Here is a 10,123-nt window from a genome sequence, read left to right on the forward strand (position 1 = left end):
ATGGAAAAATAGCATTAAAAGATAATATGAATCTTTCCATGAACCTTTTTTTTGATACATATTTATGGGGTACAGAGTTGACTATCACTATTTGTATATGGTATGTGATTAATCAATATTATTAGTATGTTCATCATTACAAATCATAATTACTTTTTGTGTCCCTTACCCAATTACTCCCTATCCACCTACTGCCATCTCCCCCCATCCCCCACCGCCTTCCCACTTCTAGTAACTATTGATCTGTTCTCTCTTTCTGAAAATTCAACTTTTTATTATGGTCTTTCTTTCTTTGTTTCTTAGCTCCCACGTATGAGTGAGGACATGCAGTATTTCTCTATCAGTGCATGGCTTATTTCACTTAATGTAATTTTCTTCAAGCTCATCCATGTTACTGAGTATGGTAGAATTACACCCTTTTTTTATGACTGAGCAGTATTCTGTTGTGTATATATACCACATTTTCCTTATCCAGTCATCCGTTGATGGACATTTAGGTTGGTTCCATATTTTCACTATTGTAATTAGAGATGTAGTGAACTTGGGAGTGTGGGTGTCCCTTTGACATGATGATTTCCCTTCCTTTAGGTATATACCCAGAAGTGGGATTGCTGGATCGTATGGTAGTTCTATCTGTAGTTATATGAGAACCTCCATACTGTTTTCCATAATGGCTGTACTAATTTGCAATCCCACCAACAGTGTAGAAGAGTTCCCTTTTCTCTACATCCTTGCCAGCATTTGTTATTCTCAGTCTTTTTGATAATAGCCAGTCTAACTGGGGTGAGAGGATATTTCAATGTGGTTTTGATTTGCATTTCCCGTATGATTGGTGATGTTGAGCATTTTTTCACGTACCTGTTGGCCATTTGTTTGTCTTCCTTTGAAACATATCTATTCAGCTCCTTTGCCCATTTTTAATCGGATTATTTGGATTTTTTACTGTTAAATCATTTGAGTTCCTTGTATATTCTGGATATTAATCCCTTGTCGGATGTATGGTTTGCAAATATTTTCTCCCGTTCAGTAGGTTGTCTTTTCATTCTGATTGTTTCCTTTACTGTGCAGATGCTGTTTCTTTTGATGTAAACTCATTTGTTTATTTTTCCATTGTGGTTTGTGCTTTTGGAGTCTTATTCATAAAGTGCTTGCCAGTCCTATGTCCTGAAGTGTTTTCTTTATCTTTTCTTCTAGGAGTTTTAAACTTTCAGGTCTTATATTTAAGTCTTTAATCCATTTTTGAGTTGATTTTGGTACATGGTGAGAGGTATGGGTGTAGTTTCATTCTTCTGCACCTGGAGACACAGTTTTCCCAGCACCATTTACTGAAGAGGCTATCTCTTCCCCAATATGTGTTCTTGGTTCCTTTGTCAAAGATCAGTTGGCTGTTAAAGTACCTGGATTGATTACTGGGTTCTCTATACTGTTGCATTGGTCTATTTCCATGAACTTTTTGAAGACCATTTGTACATAGAATCTGTAGTCTTGTTACCTCTCTTGTTCCTGATATTGGTAATTTGTGTCTTGTCTTCTTTTTTCCCCTTCTTATCAGTCTGGTTAGATGTTTGTCGAAGCTATTGATCTTCTCAAAGAAAGAGCTTTTGGTTTCAGTGAGGTTTTTTTTTTTTTTTTTTCCTGTTCTTTAATTCAATGTTTCCTGCTCTGATCTTTAGGTCTTTATTTTCTTTTTTCTGTTTACTTTGGCTTAATTTGCTCTTTTTCTAGTTTCTTAAGGTACAAGCTGTAGTAATTTATTTGAGACCTTCCTTCTTTTCTAATATAAGTGTTTAGTGATATAAATTTTCCTATAAGAACTGCTTTAACATCACCATATCAGTTTTGAAATGTGTTTTTATTTTGATTCAGTTCCAGATAATTTCAATTTCCCTTTTGATTTTTTTCTTTAACCTGTAAGCTTTTTAGAAGTGTCTTAGTTAGTTTCCAAATATTTGGGAGTAGTTTTTAGCTATCTTCTGTTATTGTTTCTAATTTGATTCAATTATGGTCAGAGAATGTACTTTAAATGACTTGAATCCTTTTAAATTATTTTATAGCCCCAAACATGGTCTATCTTGGTAAGTGTTCCTTGTGTACTTGAACAGAATGTGTGTTCGGCTGCTGTTGGGTTGAATGTTCTATAAATATCAATTCAAGATTGTTGATAGTTTCAATTCTTCTACATCTGTGGTAGGCAGACTAATAGTCCCCCAAAGATTTCTATGCCCTAATCCCAAGAACTTGTGAATATGTTACTTTACATGGCAAAAGGGACTTGCAGACATGATTAAGGTTAAGGATATTGAGATGAAGAGAATAGCCTGGGTTTTCCAGGTGGGTCCAATATAATCACATGAGTCCTTAACAGCAGAGAATTTTTCCCAGCTATAACCAGAGGGAGAGGTGACTGGAAGAAGGGTCGGAGAAATACAATGTTGCTGGCTTTGAAGATGGAAGAAGGAGGCCATGAGGCAAAGAATGTAGGTGACCTCTAGAAGCTGGAGAGGATAAAGAAATAAGTCGAGAGACTCCAGAAAGGAATGCAGCCCTGCATTTAACTTTATGTCTTAATTTTACCCAGTGAGACCTCTGTTGGACTCCAATCTACAGAACTGTACAATAATAAGTTTTTTATTGTTTAAACCACTGCGTGGGTGGTAACTAAGTACACCACCAAGAGAAAGACTAATACACTTGCCAATATAGTTAGCATTTCCAGTGCTTTTTATTTTTAGTTTAGATCCAGGTTTCCAATTGCTATCATTTTTCTTCTGTGTGATAAAGTTTCCTTTAATACTTCTTATAGTGCAGGTCTACTGGCAATGTAATATTTCAGCTTGTTTATGTCTGAAAAAAATCCTTATTTCACCTTTATTTTTTAAAGATATGTTTATTGGGTAAAGAATTCTAGGCTAGCAGTTTTACTTTCTTTTAATATTTTATAGATGTTGTTTCAATATCTTTTTGCTTACATTCTTTCTGACGAAAAATATGCTGTCGTTTTTATCTTTGTTTCTCTGTAGGTAATGTGTCTTTTTCTCTGGTTGCTAAAAAATGAGGGGGATTTAGATTTTAAACCAAGGGTTAAGATAGCACACACAAAAAAAGTATTTTTTGGTGTAAAATTGATTAAATAACATCAGGTTGACAAAAATTGTATTTGTCTGTAGGATAGCTGTATGTAATATATTGTAATTGTGATGGTTAATTTTAGATGTTAACTTGATTAGGTTAAGGAATACCTAGAAACCTGGTATTACAGTTTTTGGGGGTGTGTTTATGAGGGTTTTTCCAGAAGAGATTAGCATGTGGGCCTGAGTGGACTAGGTGGGAAGGATCTGCCCTGAATATGGAAAGGTACCATCCAATTTGCTGGGGGCCTGGAGAGAATAAAAATAGAAGAAAAGGCAAATCTCTCTCCATATCCTCTGGAGCTGGGGTATACTGATCTCTCCTATCCAAGGACATCTAGGCTCGAGAGTCTTCAGCCTTTGGGTTCCTGGACTTAACACCAGAGTCACCTCTCAGCTCTCAAGTCTTTGGCCTTGGACTGAGAATCACACCACCATATTCACTGGTTCTGGGGCTTCTGAACTTAGACTGAGCCATGCTATCAGCATCCAGTTTGAAGATGGCCTGTCATGGGATTTCTCAACTTTCACAGTCTTGTGAGGCAATTCCCCTAATAAATACACTCTCATTTATTATGTATGTATCCTATTGGTTCTGTCTCTCTGGAGAACCCTGACTCATACAGTAATGGTTCTCAAACTGTTTGGTCTCTTGGCCACTTTGCACTCTTGTGTTTTATTGAGGACCTCAAAGAGATTTTGCTTATATGTATTATATCTATTAATATTAACCATATTAGTATTTAAAACTGAGAAAAAATATTTATTTTAAAATACCAATAATATCCCTATTCCATGTTAACATCATAACATTTTTGTGAAAAATAACCATATTTTTAAAACAAAATATTTGAGAAGAGCTGTGGGAGAAAAAAAATTCTTTAATGTCTGGGTTAATAAAGAACAGCTTAATTAATCCATCTGCTTCTGCATTCACTTTGTCATGTAGTGTTTTGGTTGAAGTATACGGAGAAAACCTGGCCTCATATAGGTGAGTAGTTAGAAAAGGGAGGAGTATTTCAATATCTTTTTCAGATAATTGTGGATATTCTTTATTAAATCAAACTCAACAAGTAGTAGTTTCTTAAAGGTAGGTTGTAATGTGGAATATGAAACCATACCAATAAAATTGTTTGTACTCTCTTATGTTAATATTCATTGGTCTATCTTGGACTTTGAATGAATCTTTTACCCATGCATAATTTTGTAACATCATGCATTGGTTATTTGGAAAATATTGATTACACAGATCTTCTAATTGCTGATACATACCATTCTATAATATCTTAAAATTACATTTATAAGTATCACCACTGATTTAACCCTCAAAGTCTTTAAATACTGGGATGCTGTCAAGGTCACAGTGGCAGATACATATTTTCAAAATTCTTTTCCTTTTTTTCTTGAAAGCTTGAGTTTGGTCATTGACAACAAATATAGTCAGTTCTTGAAATTTTAGGCTCACTTTATTCATTTTCAAGAAAATGTTGTTCAGATATCAAAGTCTGAATAACCATAGTTTATTAGTCCATCACTCAAGTAAACGTGCTGTTCCATGAAAAAAAAAGCTAATTTAGCACACTCAAGGAATCGCATAAGTGCTTTTCCTTGATACAACCATCATAGTTTAGTATGTAACAAAAGTGCTTTATGCTTACTTCCTATTTCATTGCATAGAATATTAAAAAGATGTGTACGAAACAGTCAAGATTGTATAAAGTTAACAATTCTTACTGCTTTGTCAAGCATCAAGGAAATTTTTAAGTGACACTGCCACTTCTCCACACCAAGAGTGTGTGGTGGAGAAAAATACAATGATTATTAGTATGGTTTGGTGCCATTGTTTTGATTCATATTAAGATGCCACGAGTTTTACTCACCATTGCTTTTATACAATCAGTGCAAATGTCAACATAGTGAAAAAGGCAGTAATACATTCTAATGCAGTTATATTATTTAACCTCATGAACCCACTGAAGTGGGTCTTGGAGACTCCTAGTCTCCATGGACTATTCTTTGAGAACTGCTGGTATATATTTACCATTTACTGTGCCAGGTATTATGCTTTACATAAAGTATATCTCAATCTGACCTCATTATTATCCCCATTTTACAAATGCAGCAGGTCAATGTCAGGAGGTTAAATATTAAGTAACTTTTAAATCTACACAGCTTGTAGGTGGCACAGCCAGAATTTGAATTCAGATTTTTCTTTCTCCTAGAATTTTCTGACTTTATGCTCTTAATCTCCATACTACAACTAATTGTGCTATATATCTTCTCATGCTAAAAAGTTGAATGTCTGACACATTCTTGACTTGGTCCTTACTGTGATGAAGGTTTTTGGTGCTTTTATGCCAGTCATTGGGTTCCTCTGTCCAACATGACTTTATTTTGTGTTCTCTGTCAGTCCCAATCACCAAATTTATAGTTAACACATTCTTTTGTCAGCTAGCATGAATTCATCTGATAAATATATCCCAATATTTGGAGGACCATCCACCTTCAACTCACTACATTGTTCTAGTAAAGCTATCTTCTGCTAGTTTGTCCGCCTTTCCCATAATATTATTTTTTTATTGAAAAATAATTGATTTAACATATCTGTGGGGTACAGAGTTGAATATCAATACCTGTGTACAGTGTGGAATGGTCAAATCATGATAATTAGCATGTTCACCATTATAAAACATGATCACTTTTTGTGTCCATTAACCAGTTACTCACAAGCCCCCATCCACCTCCCTCTTTCCCACAGTTCTGTTCTCCCTACTAACCACAGCTCTTTTCTCTCCTTCTGAAAGTTCAATGCATTGTGGTGATTGTTCTTTCTTTTCTTTCTTTCTTTTTTTCTCTTCCACTTATGAATGAAGACATGCAGTATTTCTCTTTCTCTGTATGGCTTGTTTCACTTAACATACATGTTAAGTGAACTTAACATGTAACTCATACATGTAACTGCAAGTTGCAGAAGAATTTCATTTTTTTTTAATGGCAGAGTAGTATTCCATTGTGTACATATACCACATTTTCCTTTTCCAGTCATCTGTCAATGGACATTTAGGTTGGTTCCATATCTTGGCTATTGTAAATAGGGCTGCAATGAACATGAGAGTGCAAGTACCCCTATGAGCATGATGATTTCCATTTCTTTGGGTATATACCCAGAAGGGGGATTGCTGGATTGTATGGAAGTTGATCTGTACTTGTTTGAGAAACCTCCATACTGTTTTCCATAATGGCCGTACTAATTTACAGTCTCACCAACAGTCCTACCACATCCTCATTAGCATTTGTTATTCTGTCTTTTTGATAATAGCCAGTCTGTCTGGGGTGAGATGATACCTCAATGTGGTTTTGATTTGCATTTCCCTGATGATTAGTGATGTTGAGCATCTTTTCATATACCTGATGGCCATTTGTATGTCTTTTGAGAAATGTCTCTTCAGCTCCTTTGCCCATTTTTAAATCAGATTATTTGTTTTTTTACCGTTAAGTTGTTTGAGTTCCTTGTATATTCTTGATGTTAATCCCTTGTTGGATGTACAGTTTGCAGATGTTTTCTCCCATTCAGTAGGTTGTCTTTTCACTCTGTTGATTGTTCCTTTACTGTGCAGAAGCTTTTTAGTTTGATATAATCCCATTTATTTTTCCTTTTGTTGCCTGTGTTTTGAGGTCTTATTCATAAAGTATTTGCCCAGTCCTATATCCTGGAATGTTTCCCCTATGTTTTCTTCTAGGAGTTTTATAGTTTAGGTATGATATTTAAGTCTTTAATCCATTATAAGTGGATTTTGGTATATGGCAAGATGCATGGTTCTAGTTTCATTCTTCTGTACATGGATATCCAGCTTTCCCAGCACCATTTGCTGAAGAGGCTCTCATTTCCCCAATGTATGTTCTTGGTACCTTTGTTGAAGATCAGTTGGCTGTAAGTATGTGGGTTGATTTCTGGGTTCTCCATTCTGTTCCATTGGTCCACGCATCTGTTTTTATGCCAGTACCATGCTTTTTTGGTTACTATAGTTTTGTGGTTTTGATCAAAGTCAGGTAGTGTAATGCCTCCAGCTTTTTGTTGTCTTTCAGGACTGCCTATTTGGGGTCTTTTATGGTTTCATATGAATGTTAGGATTGTTTTTTTTATTTCTGTGAAGAATGTCATTGATATTTTGATGGGGATTACATTGACTCTGTAGATTGCTTTGGGTAGTATAGACATTTTCACAATGTTAATTCTTCCAGTCCATGGACATGGAATGTCTTTCCATCTTTTTGTGTTCTCTTTCTTTCAGCAGTGCTTTATAGTTCTCATTGTAGGGATCTTTCACCTCCATGGTTACATTTATTCCTAGGTATTTTATTCTTTTGGTGACTACTGTAAATGGGCTAGCTTTCTTGATTTCTTTTTCTGCTTGTTTGTTGTTGGTGTATAAAAACACAACTGATTTTTTGTGTGTGGATTTTGTATCCTGCAACTTTACTGAATTTGTTTATTGGCTGTAGGAGTTTGGCATAGAGTTTATAGGTTTTTATACATAGGATCATGTCATCTGTAGACATGGACAATTTGACTTCATCTGTTCCAATTTGGATACCCTTTATTTCTTTCTTTTGCCTGATTTCTCTGGTTAATATTTCCAACACTATTTTGGACAGGAGTGGTGAGAGTGGGCATCCTTGTCTTGTTCCTTTTCTTAGAGGAAAAACTTTCAGTTTTAACCCATTCAGGATAATGTTGATGGTAGTTTGTCATATATGGCTTTTATTGTATTGAGATACTTTCTTTCTGTACCTAATTTGTTGAGAACCTTTATCATGAAGGGATGCTGAATTTTGTCAACTGCTTTTTCAGCATCTATTGAAATAATCATATGGTTTTTGTCCTTGATTTTATTGATGTGGTGTATCACATTTATTGATTTGTGTAAGTTGAACCATCCTTACATCCCTGGGATGAATCCTGCTTGATCATGGTATATAATCTTTTTGATGTGCTGTTGTATTCTCTTTGCTAATATTTTGTTGAGGATTTTTGCATCTATGTTCATCAAGTATATTGGCTTGTAGCTTTCTTTTTTGTTGTGTCTTTGTCTGATTTTTGTTTCATGGTGACGCTAGCCTCACAGAATGAGTTTGAGAGAATTCCCATAGTCTTTAAAACCCATTGAAACAAGGACTGTGTCTTGTTCATCTGTGCATTCCCAGCTTCTAGCATAACATTATACATAATGTTATAAAATAAATAACAAATTTGTATTATTAAGTCATTTCATATCTTTGAATCTCCATTTCTTTATATGAAAAAGCATAGAAATATTTATCCCATAATGTTCTCTGGAAATTTTAATGATGTAATGACGATGATAATGTTTGGTCCATTTTAGATGATCAAAAGAAATGTTCACCGAGTATTAATATACTTATTTATTGCCTTATTGATAATTTTACCTCCCAGAAGACAGAAGCAACAACTAGGGGAATTGCTACTCTCTAATTCCTACAAAGAGGAATTGGTGGCAAAAGCCCGTGATGGAACTTCAGGAAAACTGACCTGAGATAGAGTTCTAATAGGCATAGAAAAAAATGGACATGTTCAAAGGGATTACGAAGACTGTAATAAGTATAACTCACAAAATTTAAAGAAAAAACAAAATTATATGGCATGAGACCTTAGAGGGAAAGATGAGTCAAAGGAATCACAAACTACCAAATTCCAAAAGTACAAATGCAAATAGTCTCAAAGGAACTGAACATGGTATTATTTAAATCCTGTAAGGTTGAACAGAGAGCTCTCCATTGAGCTCAAATGTTAAAAGAACTTCAACAAAAGTTGAAAAGATAGGAATACAATCAAGAAAGAATATATGAATGTGGCACAGGCCTGGAAGAATAATGTCAAGAAGACTGCCAAAAGTGAGCTCACACTTGCAAAAATACTAAAGACAACCAGAGGACATCTTAAAAATTTGTGATCTGAGAAATCAGCTGCCTGGAGAGAGCCACTGTAAATGATGATGTCATATTAATAGATGAGAAATAATTTACATATTACTCCTATTTTGCTTCTACCTTCTGTGTCATGAAGAGAGATCTTTGTATGGGGGGTGGGGTGGGGAAGTAGAATTGTGTGGAATCCTCAAATAAAGATATTCTAATAGATAGCTGTTCCTGTCCTGTCCAAAACGAGTTTCATGGTAATAGAATTTCTGAATGAAATTGTACAAATTCTGCCAAGGACCTTTGAAGACTCACAGAGAAAGTGAGAGGTACAGTAGGGAACAGTGGAGAAAGGAAAGCTGGTAATGTAAGAGAGAACTGCAAAAAAAAAAAAAAAAAAATCCATGAGAAGATGTGAAGGGCAAGGATCTAGTTCACAAAAGTGTTGTTGACATACGGAGCAAGGACAGTTTCTTCACTGAAAATTATTGGTAGAAATACAGGGGGGTGGGTAGGGTTGGTGGTGGTTAAATGAGGTAGTTCTCTTATAATTCCTTCAATTTCTCAGTGAATTAAGTAATTAGTTGAGAGTAAGGAAGATGAACGGGGGTATTGGAGATTTGAATAGAGAGAATGTGTGAGACCATTATCTTAGGTAATGGGAAATCAAATTTTCTAAAGAAATGTAGTGGAATTGTGAAGCAGTATTGAAGGCTCACTAGATATCAGTGTTTGTGAGTTTAAATTGAGGCCAGTCAGAGCAGCTGATTGCTTCTCTCTAACCCTTTTCAGTTGCTCTAGTGTAATCGCAGAATAGGGGGAGAGTTGGGTTTAACCAGAATTGGGATTGTCCCAGGTGATTATAATAAAGGTAGATAGGATCAAGCAGACTGTTTTCAAGGGACTGGTTATGGTGATGGATCATGGAATATAAGCTGAGTAAAGAGATATATGAGGACATGAAGTAGGTGTGAGGATTAGTGATGGGCAGTAAAAATGTGGTAGGATCGATGGAGGAGGAAAGGAATTTGAGAAGTGGAGAAGAGGAAAGATAGGAT

This window comes from Cynocephalus volans, chromosome 3, assembly GCF_027409185.1.
Source record: "Cynocephalus volans isolate mCynVol1 chromosome 3, mCynVol1.pri, whole genome shotgun sequence".
Classification (NCBI taxonomy): domain Eukaryota; kingdom Metazoa; phylum Chordata; class Mammalia; order Dermoptera; family Cynocephalidae; genus Cynocephalus; species Cynocephalus volans.